The sequence below is a fragment of the Lactuca saligna genome, chromosome 4 (genome assembly GCF_052625555.1).
Source record: "Lactuca saligna cultivar CGN05327 chromosome 4, ASM5262555v1, whole genome shotgun sequence".
NCBI lineage: Eukaryota > Viridiplantae > Streptophyta > Magnoliopsida > Asterales > Asteraceae > Lactuca > Lactuca saligna.
This window is the reverse complement of record NC_136420.1, coordinates 225,250,687-225,270,740: the sequence shown is the minus strand read 5'-3', so window position 1 is coordinate 225,270,740 and position 20,054 is coordinate 225,250,687. Positions and strand designations below refer to the sequence as shown.

At 33.2% G+C, this 20,054-nt stretch overlaps 1 pseudogene across 1 annotated transcript; it reads right to left on the bottom strand.

Annotated features, from left to right (window-relative positions):
- Nucleotides 1–7: 7 nt before the first annotated feature.
- LOC145043356 (glyceraldehyde-3-phosphate dehydrogenase, cytosolic-like) lies at nucleotides 8–5,455 on the bottom strand (annotated as a pseudogene). The gene is made up of 7 exons (XR_013680987.1): nucleotides 5,218–5,455; nucleotides 4,815–5,121; nucleotides 4,543–4,722; nucleotides 2,002–2,046; nucleotides 1,598–1,719; nucleotides 651–720; nucleotides 8–540 (listed from the first exon to the last, which is right to left on the bottom strand). The product of XR_013680987.1 is annotated as a glyceraldehyde-3-phosphate dehydrogenase, cytosolic-like (transcript).
- Between the last annotated feature and the right edge of the window lie 14,599 nt (nucleotides 5,456–20,054).

Sequence of the window (20,054 nt, the reverse complement as noted above, 5' to 3'; positions counted from 1 at the left end):
TTATAAACTCGAAGTACAATGAATCCATATTAAGTTCTATGTAATTTACTATTTGCAAGAAAGGATCCTCTGAGTTTCTTTACAGGTAAAAAATCCATCTTTCTTGATTATGCTGTAGCATCAACTACTGAAAATCAACTCTTAGGGTTGGGTTGAAGGTTTGGAAGTGACCTTCTGGTTGATGAACTCTTTGATCTTTTTCTTTCGTTTTCTTCACCTTGTGTTTGCAAAAGGGGACATCTAAAAATTAAGGTAGTAAATATTTTTGTCTAAAATATTATCTAAAATCTGTCCATTTAGTAATCAAAAGGTAATTTGCATCGCACAAGGAATTTAATGGAATATGATAATTTTTATATTTTTTAATTTTGTCATCCAAACATAACTTTTATTCAAATTTTTATTACAATTCAATCAAACATTGGCAACCTGTGGAATAGCGAAAAACAATTTAAAATATCTAGTAAATGCTACGCCCCTTTCTTGCAACTAAAAAGAATGACAATTAGCAGCGAAGCAGGAATGAAAAAGGCAGTCCACCTGTAAAAAATAGAAAAATACAAACAGATAGAAAATAATATGACGTTATCTCTGTGAGGCATTTTCACAAAGTACATTGCTACTAGGTGCATTTTCCGTATAGAAGTTACCTTAAAGAATGGTGAAGTTGTGAAATAGGAGATTAAATCTGACAACTCGTGTATTCATGGTTCTTCTTTCCTAAATGAGAATGCACTTGGGGTATTTCACTCATAAAATGGGAAAAAAAATACATACAAATTGAAAGTATGTTGCCATTTGGTTCATTTTACTCGTAAAAATAGAAAATGCACCTAATAGCAATGTAGTTTGTTTTTTAGAAAAAAAAAATATAAGGATTTACAAAAAAAAAAAAAAAAAAAAAAAAAAAAAAAAAAAACCGAAATAATGTGTAAATGAAAGTTGGTTGCTATTTATTGCATTTAGCACTTGAAGATGGAAAAGCCAAAAATGACTATGTACTTTGTTTTTTGGTAAAGGAATAAAAACAAAATGCAAAGTATATCGTTATTTACTCAATTTACTACTTAAATATATTCAACATCAATCTGAGTTCAAAACCGTTGAAATCAAAAAAAGATTTACCTTACAAACAATATGCAAGAGTCGTGTCATCCAAAATTGTTAAATTCAAATTTTTGTAAGTAGGAAAACATAATGCAGGGGCATTTTCGTCCAAAACTGTTAAAATAAATAAAGTTTTAACTATAAAATTAGTATGCAGTGGCAGTTTTGTCCAAAGCTGTTCAAAACGATTTTTTTAAAGTTTAAAAACAATATGTAGAGGCAGTTTGGTCCAAAAATCTTAAAATCAAAATCTTTAACTATAGAAACAGTATGCAGGGGTAGTTTAGTCCAAAAATGTGAGAATCAAAAATTTGTAACTATAAAAATAGTATGGAGGGGCAGTTTTCAGATGCATTTTGGTAAATAGTTCTGTAACTATAAAAACAGTATGTAACATATAAAATATATATATATATATATATATATATATATATATATATATATATATATGTTACAGATAATTAGCATCCAAAGGAAATAGAGTGTTTACAAAGAATAGAAGAGTGATAGGAACATAGTGGTCTTTGAATCTAGCAAACCAATTGTGTTGGCAAAGCAGAATTCAACGGAGAAGGCAAACGTAGGTGTGGTTTCCTGTTGATGTCCTCCAATCTGTAGCAATCGATTCGAAAAGTTTGTTAATACACCCGATGAGGCTGATCTGAAACTTCCTGATTTTAGTGGATTTCCTTCAACCAAATACCCTGTTTTCCCCTTTCTTGCTTTGAAGCTGGTGAGTTCGAGTTTATAAAACGAATAATAAAGAAAGACAAGTAGAAAATATCCTTGTGTTTCAAATATTTCAGATGATATTAGGGTTCAACAATGTGTATCAAAAATATGCCTTTCATTTTATGAATAAGATATTAAGAACAATGAGACATAGAAAATTACCTTCAAATTGCTTAGCATGTTTACAGTTGCAGGATTAAAATAAAGCTGCACAAAATTTATGCAGGTTAGATAATAATATAATTTAATTAAAATCATGAGATTTTTAGAAAAGATTGTTTAGTTCAATATAATTTTTATAAATAAAAATGGGTGATATAAGCTTGCTGTTGTTTTATCGAAAATTAATGAAGGTCAGATAATAGCACGAAGCACATTGTTGCGACCTGCCTGCAGAAAACCATGACATAAAGATATGCCTGCACAAAATTTGTGTTTCTGCCATAGAGTAGATACCTTTCTTCATATGAAATGTTACGAATTGCTCTCGTAACAATCGTCCCTCCTCTTCATTTTCAGAAAATCTATTGAAGGATTCCATGACACCTTGCATAACCTCTTTGTCAAGATTTGGTGGTTTCCTTTGCATACCACCGGGTGCCATTTTTTGAAGATATCGCCTATCATAAAAGCGTGGGTTTAATGCAAACCCCAAACAATGTAGTGGGATACTCATCTTCTCCCACCTAGTTAAAATTATCTTCTCCACTTGTTCATAATAGCTAGCATAAGTACTTTCCTGCATTATGTCTTTGATTTCCCCCATCATGTTATCCATCCTCTCATAAATCTCACCCATTTTAGGGCCTTCACCATCACAAAACTTTATAAGAAGAAAGATGAGTTTAGTGATAGCCAAAATGCTTTCAACATCATCCCAAAACGAATCATCTTTAATTGTATCACATACTTTTGCCCCATTGTATTTTCATCCCCACATTTAACCCAATCTCTCCAAGAATTAAGGACTATAGTCGTGGCAAGAGCCTCCCTACACTCCGTAATTCTTTTTAAAAGAATATAGTGTGAAGCAAACCGAGTTGTAGCCACCTTTAGTAAATCTAGTTTTGAATTTTCACGAAACATCGACAAGGCATGAGTGTGTTTAATAAAGTATTTCACAATTGCTTTTCCTCTCTTATAGGTATCACTCATCCAATAAAATTCTTGTGCCATATCTTTAAAAATGAAGTTTAAACTATGAACACAACAAGGTGACCAAAAGATATGTTTGAATACCTTTTCGATCTCGCGTCCGACAGCTTTGCAATTAGCCGCGTTGTCCGTCACCACTTGTAAGACATTACTTGGACCAATAGCTTCAATTGCTCCTCTTAGAAACTTAGAAATCGCCACTCCCGTTTTCTCAACCCCCGAATAATCTTCCGCATACATAAACACCGCACCACGAGCATTGACGGCAACAACATTGAGAAGTGGCTTGTGTTTGACATTAGACCATCCATCCGAAATAATCGAAACACCTTGAGTGTACCAAGTGTCTTTTACCGGTATTAGTTCTTTATCAATATCTCTCACACACTCATCTAGCAAGACGGTTCTTTCTTTTTCACTAGATGGAGGTTTATATCCATCCGGTGACTTCTTGATGGCTTGTATCATCTCAATGAATTGAGGATTCCGCAAGACATTGAATGGGATACCATTAGCACACAAGCCTCTCATGATTTTGATGTCCACTATATTCCGCTCCATGACACCAAAAGATTCCTCAAGTCGTCTTTTTGATGCTGAATTTTTTGAAATGATTGAATTTTTTAAAGTTCTTGATACACCTCCGCTCTCGGCTTCTTTCACCTTGTTCGAAATTCGTTGTAGCTTGGATGGATCTTTAATCATAGCTGGACATCTTCTAATTTCTACTGTCTTCCCAACTTGACCACCAAAGAAATGTGTATGAATCCTAGTGTATGAACTTGTATATTTCACTTTGCAATGGTTACAAATCCATTGCTTTGATCCTCCAGCATTCTTACTAGTACCCGAACCAACCATAGTCACTTCTTCTAAAAGAGGTTTGCCAGCTTCTTTATCACTTTTTCTGCTTCCTGATGATGCGCCTACTGTCTCACCAATGTCAACAAAATTTTCCTGTTGTTCTGTTTCACTATCTGATACATGAATACTAGCATTGCCATTGCTAAAAGCCATTCTAATAACTAATAGAATAACAGTAGAAGAGAAGAGAAGAAAAGCAGAAATTTGGCAAGTGTATTAATGGAAGTCGATGAATCAAATCAATTTAATGTTACAGTGGAACATCTAATTGAAGAAGATGAAGTTTATTGTAAGAGGGGCCTGATTTAATAAGCAAACATGGTACCTGGTATCGAGGAATCCAAGCAATCACCGATGCATTTTTTTTCCTGAGTCGATACTTTTTGGAATCGTCATCACAGTTCCCGCTCAATCCCCCAATCGCCCAATCGCCGACCCAATCGACCTAATCGCCGACCCAATCGACGAATTTTTGCAATCCAATTTGTTAGAAACGCGTCCCCAGCATCGTACCAATTGATTGTTCGGATCGTCAGTGAGCCGTACCTGAGACCGTTTCGCATGGCGTTCGGATCGACATTGTACCCCGTTTGGGTACGAAACGTTCAAAACGTGGTACGTGACCACTTGAGCGACTCCTGTGACTATGGTGTGGCATGTGGAAAAAGAACACATGAAACATACCTGTAACTCCCATTCGTTGTCATACCATGAGACAAGGTTGACAAAGTTGTTGTTCAATGCAATCCCAACTTTAGCATCGAAAATTCTTGACCAGAGGTCACCCACAACACAAAGTCTGTTGACACAACATCATCCTCCGTGAAACCAAGGGTTCCCTTCATGCTTCCCTCAGATTCTGCCCTACACAAACACAACATTTAATTCACAAATCCATCAATTCTTTAATTCTTGAAATGGAATCAGGTCATTCAGTTCCTAGCTAGCTAGCTTACCTGAGAGCAGCCTTGATTTCATCATATGATGCAGCCTTCTCCAGTCTGACAGTAACATCAACCACTGACACATCAACAGTAGGCACACGGAAGGCCATCCCTGTTAGCTTCCCATTAAGTGCAGTCAGAACTTTTCCAACAGCCTGATATCATATTATTCACTAATTATTAAACATTAATCCAATAATTAAATAGATTAACCTATTACCTTTGCAACTCAAGCTTTTGCTTGGAATGATATTGAAAGAAGCAGGTGTTCGGCCTCTCCAGTCCTTCATTGACGGACCATCAACAATCTTTTGTGTTGCTATACATACAAACACACACACACACACACACCAGTTTATTAATTAGATCATAATTTGCAACCATCAACAATCCAACATATATACTATACATATACCTGTTATGGTGTGAGCAGTGGTCATAAGTCCCTCAACAATACCAAATTTTTCATGAATAACCTTTTCCAAAGGAGTAAGACAATTAGTGGTGCATCTAGAATTGGAGAAAATGTTGGTGCAGCTAGCATTGGAGACAATGTTGATGTCAGATTTGTATTCCTTCTCATTCACACCCATCACGAACATTGGAGCATTTGTTCTTGGAGCAGAGATCACCACCTTCTTTGCACAACTCGACTATTCCCGACAGATGCAAGAAAAATATGAAAGAAAAATAGAAGATGCAAAAGGCAAGCAGCAAAGGTTGTACCTGATCGTTTCTGTAACGACTTCGACCATGACTTTGCCCAGACAGTGGTGGTGGAAGCCCTCTTCTTCATGCGTGTCCACAACTCCGATTGAACCACGAAAAATTCAAGTTGATCGTCGACTAAGGATCCAAACAAAGCAAATCAACTGTTATGTCTTCGCCGGTGATCGGATTTCATCAGACACACTCCGATTTCTAAGATCCGATGAATTATGTGCCAGATTTTGGGCCTATAAAAAATATACTCCGAAATACGAAAGTGTATCCGTTTCAAAACCGAACCCCCTTTTTATATTGTTTCTGTCTATCGCGACCGTCCCCGTAACCATCTCTGACCGTCTACGTAGCTGTGCTCCAAAATCATTGCTTTCTCCACGGCCGATTTCGGAGTGTCGGAAACGCTAGAGACGACAGTGGCGGTCAAACAAAAACCCTAATTAGTCGTAGGATGACCTATACATGTGATGAATCGTCTCGATTTTTCTTCACGGTAGCAGCGACGTGATGGAAGGCGATGAAATTTGACATCACCATGTTCAATAGAAGGGGAGAGGGGAGGTTGGTAAGAGAATAAATTCTTCATAAGATGCAGAAGTGAAGAAATTGGGTGGAGATAAGAGATAAGAGGAAGGAAGTCGGTGAGTCGGTGATGATCGAATTACAGAAATCCAAGGAAGGACTGGTTAAGGAATTAAACCCACCCTGGTTAGACACTATTCCTAAAAAGTGCTCCCCTTTAATATATATATATATATATATATATATATATATATATATATATATATATATATATATATATATATATATATATATATATATATATAACATCTAAGCATAAATATTTTATTTAAAAATCGTATTTTTTTTATTACATAATAACTAATAATAAAATCTAACAATTGTTAATCCGTAAAAAAATTATTCGTCAAAGAGCTATTTATCGTCGACGTCGCTTTACATGGGCACACACCTGGTATATATATATATATATATATATATATATATATATATATATATATATATATATATATATATATATATATAGTATACTTTCGATATAAAACCAAAATTACTTCTAGAACAATTAAACCATAAACAAATTACCATTGTTCATAACTTAAGATAAATGTTCATCTATCAATATATGTAAGTTTAGTTTTTAATTTACAAAATATTTAGAAATGAACATAGATATTTTTATGTGGTTCAGTTCTATAATTTTCACTTGGTTCTAGATTTATTGGTTATTTCTCTCTCTCTCTCTCTCTCTCTATATATATATATATATATATATATATATATATATATATATATATATATATATATATATATATATATATATATATATATATATATATATATAGGAAAAGGGAATATACATTACAGCCCCACATAAGCTTAGGTACTAAACCTCCTGAAAATACATTGTTTTACTATATAAAGATTACAGGATTCACGATTAATACTTCAAGATGTAAATTCAAGATCGACACAATAGGGTTTAGAGTTTAGGGCTTAGGGTTTAGGGTTTAGGGTTAAGGTTTAGGGTTTAGGGTTAGGTTTTAGGATTTAGTGTTTAGGGTTTAGTGTTTGGATTTAGGGTTTAGGGTTTAGCTTTAGTGTTTAGGGTTTAGGTTTAGGTTTAGGGTTTACTAATGTTCACTTGGATGAAGTAATAACCGATAATTGAGGAAAGAAAACGGAGATGATAAAACGATAATGAAAGAAAGAAATGTTATGGAGAATGATATGTTTACCAAGTGAAACCAAACCGGGTATATTTAGCATGTTAAAACGACATATTTTAAAGGCTTAGTACCTAAGCTTAGGTGGGGTTGTAATGTATATTCCCTATCCCCTATATATATATATATATATATATATATATATATATATATATATGTTTGTGTGTGTGTGTGTGTTGCTTCATGGTCCTAGATGCCTGGTAGCATGCAGGTGGTTTGCTTGTCTAATGCACAATCTGGAAGGCACACTGCAAGAGGTAGACAATATAATAGGTTAAAATCGATACAAAGAGATGGATTCCGATATTACTCATCGATAACTAAGTCAGACATCGATAAGAAATGTAGTAAGATTTCTAGAATTTAGGAATTCATCTGTTTCTTAATGTCGTTTTCCAAGGTCATTGCTTTCAATAGGTTATGTGTGTCTTCTCACATTACTCTAGATATCATTGTTTCGATATTTCTACTCACTAAAGAAGTATCGTGACTAGTTTTCTTTTGGTAGTCTCCATTTTTCTTTAGTGCATGATCTCCCTAGTTCAAATAGTAGGTGGATGGAAAAAATTTGCCAGGTAGATTCTAGTAGTGTTTTCTTCTTAATGTCCTTGGGTTGTTTCAATTTTGGATGATGAAGCTCTTATAAATCCAAGCTTATATAAATACCTCCCTTTCTTCTGGCGTTATGTTGTATTAAGGTTTCTAAGATCTTAACAAAATTGGTATAGTTTTAGTGATTAAAAGTAAATTACTTTTCGGTTTCCCTCATAACCAGAAATGGCTAGGGTTAACTTTAGATCAGAGATTTCTTGTAATATCATTCCACTCAAGTGTGGTAAACCAATCTTATCTCCAAAATGATTTACTCAACAAAGTGCTTAATATGGAATAATATGAAGTCTGAACAATGTAAAGCAAATAAGAACAAGAAGAATGTAAGAGATAATGTCTGACTGAATTTTTTTTTGATTTGATGGGAGTGAAAAGGATGCACACTTGATTTGATACAAATGTTGATAACTCATTATATAACTACAAAGAAAAGTGTACATGGACTGAAGACGTCTGAAGATCAACATGATAACACAACCGTTGTCGTTGATCTTGTTTCCTGTACTATACTAAACGGCATTCGAGACAATACAAAATAGTACTTGGCAAATTTAATGCACTATAGATTCAAAATACTTTTAAACAAAGATTATTCTCGGACTAAGTCTTCACTTCAGAATCTTTTCATCTCAAACACTTTCTCTATTTCACACATGTTGTCTCTTGGATTGAATAAGGATCACTTTTTTGGTGTGAAAGATTGGAGGCTTCCACAATATCGTTGCTCGATTTCCAAGGAAGATTTTAAGAGGGTTGTATGCATTATTCGATTTTTGCTAAAGGTATGTGTTCTTAATTTGTAATTTTCTATTTACATAGGTTATACGTTTGTTTCATATGTATGTTGTTGTAACTTGAGAAAATGTATATTCTTCTAGGTTGTATGTGTCCATAAGTGTTAACCGAGACTAGGATATTATGTTATTTTTTCCAATATCTTTGATTGTAACCTAGAAAAACTAACAGTAGTACTAGAGCCTAGGACTTTATGTTATTTATGAATATATGAAACTAGAAACCAATACCTAAAGTTAAAAAAAAAAAAAACATGTCAATCGTAGGATGCAGACCCCTGACTCTTGGCGCGACGAGCTTTTAACTTCTGTAGGATTTCAAGATTTACTTGTCTTATTTGAACCATAGGATACTTATCAGATTTTAATTGTTATTTTATCTTATTAAAATCAGAACCTTAAGACTAGATAATTATGAAACCCCAATTCGATAATTGGGGAAGTATAAAAGGAATTAATATTATTTAACTTTAAGATTAATTAAGATAACTTCTTAATCCTTAAAACATTTAATATAACTAATTAAAGGATAATTATTAAATCTAAAATTGGTTTGAATATTGATTATGTAAAAGTTAATTAAGCTAATTGAATTTAAACATTGTATTATATATATATATATATATATATATATATATATATATATATATATATATATATATATATATATAAGTTATAGTACTATATGTATGAGTGTAATAAATACGCATGTCAAACCAAGACTAGGCCTCATTCATGAAGCCATGCTATAAGAGGGGTATAAGCAAACAACCTATAAAATGACCATTTAATGTGTGTCCTTTTCACCAACCACTCCTTTGTGTGGTGGATTGTCGTTAGCCGAAAGGTTTAGGATAGGACATTAATCACATTAAATGTATAACATATGTACTAGAAAATACATTAAAATCCCACTATAGTTACTTAGGAAAAATGTGAAATGGTATGTTAATCCATGAAAATTAACATTGTTGCTTTCTAATTCGTTAGTGGAGCGTGTGTGGTTAACTGGAATACTAATTTGGTACTAAAAAGTTGAAATGATGGTACAACTCGAGTTTATGATTGTTGATGGAGCATGTGTGGTTAACCAGAACACCAATTTGAGATCATAAATGAGAACGATGGTGTCACACGAGTTTGCATGGTTATTCATATCTTGTTTATGAATCTCGAAATCCTAGTCATGATTCAAAGAGTATAATCTAAATTTGACATGTCATTTAGTAATTCAATGAATTTCGGATGATCTAGGAATTTCATAGAGATTCGAATTGGTAAAGTGAATTATATACTTAAATAAATTCACAATTTGATTACCATGTCCGTCTTCTTATTACGAATTGAAAATATGGATGCTAACCTTATATGTTTATTTGCATGTCCATCTTCTTGTTACGAATTGAAAATACAGATCCTAACCCTTGTATATTTATTTGGGTTAAAATATTAAGGATTGATTTAACTAATAAATATGTATCTCTTAATACAGACGTCTGGAACTGGTCATCTTCCTCCTCCTCTACCTACTTGAAACCCAAATTTCATTCTTTTGTGGCTTCTGTCAAAAGACAAGCTTATAGGTCCAAAATACATAGAGGAGATTCAAAATTTGAAGATTACACTTCGCTATGAGAATAAAGAGTATGTTCTCGAAATCCATGTTCTTGAAAATCAACCTACGTCTACTACTCCTGAAGCTATTGCTGAACATAAACAACATGTTGACGGCACCACAAAGATTGCTTGCATAGTGATTGCAACCATGGCACTTGATCTACAAAAGTCCAATGAGGACTATTAGCCCTATAAAATGAAATTGGATATTGCTCAAACTTTCCACAAGAAATAGAGACTATCATTATGATGTCGTCAAAGCTCTAATAACATGCAAACAGAAAGAAGGAAAATATGTATGTGCTCATGTGCAAAAGGTGCATATACATGTGGAAGACTAGAATATCTCAATGTGAATTTTAAAAAGTAGTTATGATTAGTTTATCCTAACGTATCATTCGAACACAATGCAAACGACATTGATTTAGCTACAAAGTCTATTGCAAACCTCTAAAGCTAGAATGAAGAAGTCTCGTTTCAACTACCCTACAACTGCCCCTTGCCTGGATATTCAACAAGATAAACAGAAGAAAATGAATGATTTCAGCCAACCTAAATGGAAAGGGAAAGCTCACATTGGAGACTCTGGTGGGTCTAAGGGAAAGGTCAAATTTGATGCTTCACCTGTCAGTGATCTGAATGAGGTTGTGTGCTTTCATTGCGGCTAAAAAGGACATTGGAAGAGAAGCTATCATAAGTACATACAATAAGTGAGAGAAGCAAAGGGCAATGTCTCACACTACATTTGGTATGTACTTTATAGAAATCAATAACACTCAAGTTACAAATTCTCTGATGCTTGATACAGGATGTGGTTTTCACATTTGTTCTAAGATTCATGGACTAAGGGAAAATAAGAGGGTTGAGCATGGGAAGATGAAACTAATCATGAGGAATATATGTACTTAGTATATTACTAGGGTCAGCACTTATGAAAAGAAACATAATCTCTTTTCATGCTTTATTTAGACAAGTTTATAATTACATGTTCGAAAATAATGATGGTGCAATTTTGGTTTACAAAAATGGTATTTTTTTCAAACTTATCCTTGTAATGATGTTTATAAAACTATTGTGTGTAAATGACCTTTTCAGTAATGTACATAGTATTGATTTTTCTAGTGGTTTAGACAATGCATGCTTATGGTATTGTTTTCTTGAACATATAGCCAAAAAAAACATCACTTAACTCTAAAAGGATTGATTGTTGGAATCGTTTGACTTAAATTTAGACGATGAATGCAAATACTGTCTATTAGGCAATATGGCTAAGTTACCTTTCACTTAAATTTGTGAAAGAGGTGAAGGACTGTTAGACCTCATCCATTCTAATGTATGTGACCCTTTCAGGACCATTAAAAGGGATGCTAGCCACTACTATGTGACATTTACTGATGAGTATAATAGATGTGACTATATATCTATTTAATCAAGTGTAAGTAGGAAACATTTGAAAAGTTGAAGGAGTTTAAGAATGAATTAGCGAATCAATTATGCAAGAAGATAAAGATGCTCTGATCTGATAGAGGTGGAGAATATCTTAGTATCAAGTTCAATGACTATGTTAATGAATGTGGAATGATTTCACAACTGATCCCTCCTAGGACACCACAATTCAATGGTGTAGCTGAGAGGCAGAATTAAACCTTGCTTAGCGTGCTTTGTTTAATTATGAGTTGAGCTTCACTCCTTATATCTTTTAAGGGGTATGTGTTGGAGACTATTTCACATATCCTCAATGTTTGTTCCTACCAAGAAGATTACCAAAGCACATCATGAAATGTGGAGCACAAAACCTACCTCACTAGCACATATCGGGATGTGGGTTTGTGAGGCTATTCTTAGGCATGAGAGCCAAGACAAACGATAGCTTAGATCTGATAGGTGTATTTTCATTATTTTGCCACAAAAGTCATTTGGATACTTGTTTTATAGACCTGCCGAAAACATGGTCTTTGGAGCTTGAAGAGGAGTATTTTGGGTGAAAGAAGTCATATCTAAAGATGATAGTAGGAGTATGATTGACATAGAAGAAATTCAAGGGTCATCTAATAAGGAATCCTTAGACCACACTAGCACTCAACCATAGGTTGAAATACATGTTGAGCCCATTTAAAATTCATTACATATTCGTCGAACTCATATAGTTAGCATACAACACACGTTTTATGGTTTCCATATAACTGCGAATGGGTACACGTTTATTAGTGATAATACAATGGTAAATCTAGATGATCTATGTGACTACAAAGGAAGCGATGGTAGGCCTTAAGGATGGCAAATGGAAAGAGGGAATGGATAGCAAGATCCAATTCATGTACGATAACCATGTTTGGATCTTGGTTGATGATACACCCGGTTGGAAGATAGTGGTTTGTAAATGGATTTTCTAGACACTACTAGAAAACAACCCTTTAATGACACGCAAACAATGACATGCACTGATTTACGATACACAACTCTTGTGTGTCATAAAAATAATGACAGTTTTTCAAAATTTTAAGGATAAAGGACACGCATTTGTGTGTGCCCTTAAATTAGCATCCAACAAAAAAAAATAAAAAATACGGAGGGCACCTATCTTAAACGGGTTTCATGTAGAGATGTTTTTTAATTATTTGGAATGCGCCTCGACCATTAAAGTATCTTTACTACTAATTTCCAAAAAATTACAAGGAAACCTATGTTGCTGATCCGCTCTATGTCGCTCTTCTCTGCCTAATTTGTTCCCCTCCACCTTCGGGAATTTATGTTTCTCTTATCCTTTGTATATTTCTCTTGATGATTGTATTTTATTCTTGATTCTACACATTCGATGGCAACTACATGTGATTTTAACCTATGTAGTTTTGAAGTAAATACAATATTAGAGATTGGTTCTGTATTATGGTTTTTGTATACTTGCGTGTCTGTGATTTCACTACTCATTGAAAATCATGAGATGCGTTTCTTTCTTATTGATGGGAGAAACTTATAGTTCTTAACCATTTTCCCTTGGGTCTTAGTTTTCATGGTGTAGTTCAGCTAGTCGGGATGCTAGTTATACAGGCTTCATTATGTTTTTCTGGTGGTTTGAGTTTATTAATTACTATTTAACTGTTGGAGTGGTTGTCTAAGCACAAAAGTCATTAGGTTAGTTAAATTTGTCCTTGTTTAGACCATTTTTCCCCTGGGTTTGCTTTATCTTTCTGTTCGGACTTATTTTCCCTTAGGCCTTGTCCATTTGCATTGTATTTGTCCAAGACATTGTGTATGTTGCTATCTGTAATTATGTATTTGACTTTTAATATAGCAATAAATTATTGATATCCTAGGGAGTCAAAGTTTTAAGGTGGGGCTGTTGTGTTTCTTTAACTCATGTTGCTCATGTTATGTTGTTCCTTCTCTTGAAACTACAAGGCTATTTTTGGTTTGTTTCAAAATGTTAATTTTTGTTGTTGGTGACTTCCTTTAGCGGTCACAACTAGACACATACTCTGCTATGTTTTGTTCTTCTTCCTTCTTCTTGTCATGTTATTTTATTGTGTTTTGGTGTAGCATTCTAGTCTAATATAGTTTGTTGGTCCCATGTTTCCATATGTCAAGTCTCTGAAGTTCAATTTGTTCATCTTAGACACTGATTGATGTTGAATTTGTTCATTTTTGACATTGTTTGAAATGCCTTGGTTAATTTTGATTTTAGGGTCCCCGACAAAAGCGAATTCATGGAAATAGATTTGTGCCACTATATCCAACAAGTATGAATCGTTATATTCATGGTGTAATTTGGAGATTTGGGGTTTTATTGTCTCAATGCATTAGTAAAAAGATGAGATCTTAAACAGTTAAACATTTAAGTCTGTTCATTAGAATCGATGATTTTCCCAATATCAGGTTATGATGGCTTTTGGTTATAGATATTTAAACCTCTATGTGGTAAACACACCTATATATTGCTTCATTGTTGTCAAACATAGTCGATGAATGATGATATTCAATGGTGTCCCTATAGTAGAGTACTATGTAGACCATAATTACTATGAAACGTGTTAAAGGTGATAGTGGTGTTTTATGCATGTATACTTGTTTTTAGGCTGCAAAGGGGTGAATTTGGTTAAAAGGTCTTGAAACCTTGCTTCAATCTATAACCACAAAATTATAGAAATGTATTAAATCCATGAAATTAGAAAACACACTATTTTATTTTTAACCTTTTTATGGTCATATATTTATACCAAGTTATTCTTCATTTTTAAAGTTACTTACAAGAAAAATGAATTTATCTACTATACTTCTCTTTTTCCCTTTTCTTTACTGTTATTAGTTTTTTCAATTTTATCCGTCTCTCTTTTTACAACCATGGTTTTTCGTTTTACTTTTTAATTCATTCTTTCAAATTTTGTTTGGTCAAAGGGAGAGCTTCTGCGCCTCTCTCCAAGAGAGACGATTCGGTATCTGAATCGGCTGAAGGAATCCAACTATCGCAATTCAATCATAGGGCTAAACTGTGCTTGATTAGTACCGACTTTCGTTGAACTGAACAAGCGAAATGAGAATGTCGTCAATAGTTAGTAATTGAGTATATCTTTAAATACTTCCCATGCTTTCTATTTAGTTATTTTAAGAAATACAAGTAATTATTAGGCATCATATTAAAGAGAAATTTACTAATGAATTGTATATAATTATATATAGTTAATTAAGTAATGTAACTTCTTACAACACTAACTTGATTAGATAGGAACATCTCTTTTAATGTGGGAAGCTCTACCAGAACAGAAACCCAAAAATATGTAATTCCATTACGAAAGGGTAAAATAATCAAAGCACTAGCCAGTCCTATTACACCGCTATTACCAATAGCCAATGCTGAAAGAAGACAAGGATTATGCAAAAATTACGGTTTTAGACAAATCAGAGAACCACTTCCAGATAATATCAGATTGAAGAACATCATCGATACTCTTCCTAAAACCGTATTACACTCTTACTTATTAGTTGTTATCCTCTTTTTATTTCAACATATTCATATTTAATACTTTTTTTTTCTCAAAAGGTATTTGAAATTGATAACATGAAAGCATGGAAATCCGTTTTGATATCCGTCACTTTATATGCATTGGGGCTTTTCATGATTTCTAAATCCCCTTGGTATCTTCTTCCATTAGCTTGGGCATGGATAGGAAGTGTAGTTACAGGGCTAAAATTGTAAATAAAGTTACTTTGTTTTTTTCTCTTTATTAATTAATCCTTTAAGTAGATATTTCTAATATTTTTTTTGTTTTATTTATGCTTTCAAGGTCTTTTAGATGTTTTTCTGGTCAAAATAAAGAAGATATAGAGAGAGGCTGGTGCTAATTTGATGCTATTTAAAGATGATTAGGTCACTGAGATATTTTTTTAGACATACTTGCCCCTGTTGCTGATTGGTTTACCAAAATACCCTCCATACAATAGTTTTATAAGTGGGTGTTGCTAATAAGAGTCCCCTTAGACACTCTATTATCACTTTTATAAAAAGTCAACCTATAATCAACTACTTATAATCACTTTTTCTTTTTTTCAGAAAACAATGCAATTTGAACCAATAAAAATATTTTAAAAATTAATTAGGGTGTCTATATGGTAAAGTGGGGTGTCTTTTTATCCAACCCCTTTATAAGTGCTTTAAGTCCATTGTACAATCTACTGCATGTAGATGAAAAATTACCCCTGTTGCTGGTGGATTCACCAAAAGAAACTTCTTTGCATAATGCACGTATAGATGGATAGACGTATATTTGAAGTTGTTTTCCAGTGCAAGTAAAAGTTAAAACATTTCTATTCACTTGTCTTTCTTAACATTTTACATATTATCTTTTATCAAGTTTTTATTATATTTAACATTCCTATTAGGTTAGCTTAATTTTACTCCATCAATGATTACTAAAAAAACTAAATTTAATATCTCTAACTCCATGTTATTCAAGTATTCTTTGATTATGTAGCATATATTTTTTTAGTTTTAAAAATGAGGTCCTTGAGAGTAATTTCTTGCTTTTTCAGGGTATATTGATCCTGTAAAACCAAATCTCCCTCAATTGCACGAGTGGCATTTCAGATCTGGGCTTGATTGCTATATATGGGTTATTGCAATGATATGTGCATATCTTCATCCTAATGTAAGATTTTAAAGTTTGGCTAAATGAAAGAAATAACAACCTACTTTCATTTCTTGTTTATTATAGAATAATGTAATAAATAAAAAAATGAAAGTACATTGGTATTTGCTGTATCTAACCCTTGAAGTTATATAAACTCAGGTTGAAAAGTGGATGGAAAAACTTGAGGAGTCTGATAGTAAGCAAAGACATTCTGTTAAAACAACCAATTTTAAGTATGTGTTTTGGTTAGTATAAATCTTTTTAATTTTTGTTTTTCTTATAAAAGGTTATGTGGGGTTATGTTAATTATATTAGCTTATTTTCAGGCTAGGTATATATGGTATGAACACATATACACATTGGACAAGGTTACATATGTTGACGTCGAATGTAGTTTTGAGATGTCGAAGTAAGTCTAGGTCAGTCTTTGTGTCGAAAGCTAGTTTGTATGTTTTGTATAAGGGCAGTGTTTATGTCGAAGCTGTAGTGTTTTAGTCCCTTAAATTTTTTTTGTATGCTTTTGTGATCCCTATAAATATTGGTTCGGTACTAGAGTTAGAGTAGTTCTTGGAGCCTTCAACTTGTACTCTCTATTTTCTCTCTATATCTTTTCAAAGTGTAATTGAGCCATATAGATCATATTTACATCTCGTGTTCATAATTCATTCTAAACTCTGATTTCATTTCATAAAATGGATTAATAACAACTTCATTTGGCATCAGAGCAGGATTCATTCAGATTTGATATGATTTTCTTAAGTTTTCAAAAGGTTTTGAGTATCATTCTAGATTCAAAAAATTTCCACTCTTTTGATTCTGAAAATCAAAATAGATCATCTATTTTGATTCGATTTTTCATTTTGTTTGTTAAATCGAGTTTTCAGTGATTGATTTTTGAAAGTTTAATCCCTTAGAAACCAGTTTTTGAAGTCTTTCTCAATAACCTACCGTACATCAATGGCGAATTTTAACATGAACACTATGACTTCGTATTCTCATCTTCTTGGTTCATCAACAAGGATTCCTATGTTGATTGATCTTATGGAGGACTATCTTAATGGAATAGATGAGGATCTCTAGAAATGCATTGTTGGTGAAGTTTGTTCTCCTAATGTGATGCAAAATATTGGAGCTACTGTTAACAATCAAGATGTTAATCAACAAGCTAAGAAACTGTTGAAATTTGAGAAGAATTTTATGCGTGAACTCTGTGGTGCTCTTCCACCAATGGTATACAACTATGTGTGTAGTTGCATGACATTAAAGGAGATTTGGTACATCTTGAATCAAAAATACAAAGGCAGCAAGAAAATTGTTTGTTGGAGTTAGGAGAGTTTAAAGAGAAAGAAGGAGATTCCATTGAGCTCTATTATGATCGTCTGAATGAACTCATATACAAATGCAACAGATATGGAGTTACAAGGTCAAAAATTAAGTTCAACCTTACTTTTATCATGGTAATTCACAAAGAATGGCGAAATGTTAGCATAATGATAAAAACCTAGTAAAACATTGACTACTTTTCTCTCAGTGACTTATATAAGGTGTTGAAGGAAAATGAAAGCGAAGTGAATGAGATTGCTGAAGAAACAAGAATTAGTGTGGGTGGTACTTTGGCACTAACTTCGAAGGTTACTGGAAGAGAAACTAAGAAAGAGACTTTTGAGAAAGATGGTTCTAAAGATGAAGGATTAATCGTCAATTCTGATGATGAAGCGGTTGCATTCAATTCAAATAATTGAGTGAAGAATTTATTCAAAAAGCCATTTAATCCGAAAACAAGAACAAGAGAGGTAAAAGGAAGTTTTTCTGTGAAGAATGTGAATGAAGAGAAAAAGGTTGAGAAAAAGGAAGTGAAGAGTGAGGATGAGAAGGGTGAGAAAAAGCTATATGGAGATTCCGGATTCAACTACCATTACTATAATGGGGCAATCGTATGGGAAGTGACTGGATGATTAGGAAAAGGGATGAGAAGAAGAATAAAGTCAAGGACGAAGCCTATTATCTAGAGAGGCTTGAGGAAGTCAGAGCGAAGACTAAGGGAATGTCTCTGGTTGCGAAGGGATGGATGAGGAGGAAGGGACGTAAAAAATCTGGTCATCGGGATCTGATGACGAGGAGATACGAAACTATACTCATGGGGCGATGCTCGCAAAGCATGAGGATGCAGATGAGGAGAAAGTCACTGGGAGGTGCTTCATCTCAACAACTGCTCATAAGTCACCCATGACTTCGTATGTATGTTCTCTTTTACAATCCTTTAATATTCCTTCAAGTGCATATAATTCAATGCTATCTGATTTTGATGAAGCAATTACTTATGTTAATGGTTTGCTTATTTCTGCTAGTAGTGATGCCAAAAAGTTCAGTTCTCAACTTCTAGAAACTTAGAATTGTTTGGAATCCAAGAAATCTGAGATAGATCACTTAGATTTGTAATTAACTCATGTAATGTGTGACAGAGATTCTCTCAAAACTGATATCAATATTTTACACAAACAACAAAATTTATATTGTAATACACCAAAGCATTTGTATGGAAAACTAACTGCCTTGCATTATTCATCTGACATTAGCAAAAAACAACATAAGAAACTTTTACCCTTTTTATATTTCAAAAGGGAGAAAATTGATTCTATTTCCTATTACTGTGAAAAAAATATATATGAGTTTGACAACGTCCCAATAGATTGATATGCATATGGTGTTGTTAGAATTGATGAATGTTTAGATGCACATGATCTTGTTGGTATTGTAAATGTGACCTTAACTAAAAATGAACAAATCAAAATATTGAAAAGAATTGATAATTTGACATCTAACTCCCAAAAACAATCATGCGGATATCGAAGATGATTCCGATGATATTAGTGAAATTGAAGAAGAGGAAGTTGTTGACTGTTCTCAGTTATCTGTCATTAATGTCACTTCAATGGCTAAGGGTAAAAACATATGTAATAATTCTTCGGTTAAAGTTGACCCTGACCAACCCTCATATTCGGAATTTCATGATATTGACCACGTAACTATCAAAGATAGTCAAACCGACAGTGATGATGATAATGATGATGTTTTAAATGATACAACTATACCCAGTGTTGCAGTTGTTCAGGTTTATGATGAAACTAAGAAGTTCGACAAAATCATGAAAGAAAAGGGTCCTCATTATCTGGAATTAAATTCAGTTGTGTATCCAAACTTCAAGTACACAGATGAAGTTATCTTCCCAAATCAGTTGTTTGTTACCTCAGGAAATGGTGATAAAGTTAAACCTAAAATCAATAGAATTGTTGAATAAGATAACAAGTAAGCTTCGAAAGAAGGATTTTCTTAAACCAAAACACAGTAAAAAATAACCTCAACAAGAACTTGCTTACTTTTCAAAGACAAAAACCATAAAGAAATTTGGTAGTTAAAAGAAAAATCAAAGGTTGAACAACAAGCAAGTGTTAATGTTTCTCGAAAATCAAAATTTAATGATCAAAGTTACAAAGAACAAATTGAAAAGATTTCAAAAGAAAATGGGATTTCGATGACAAATGCTAGAAACAAGGTTTATTGGAAAAAGATTGAGTCTCGAAAGAAACAAAATGTTTTGTTAACTAAATCATCTGAAAAGCAAGAGTTTAACCAGTT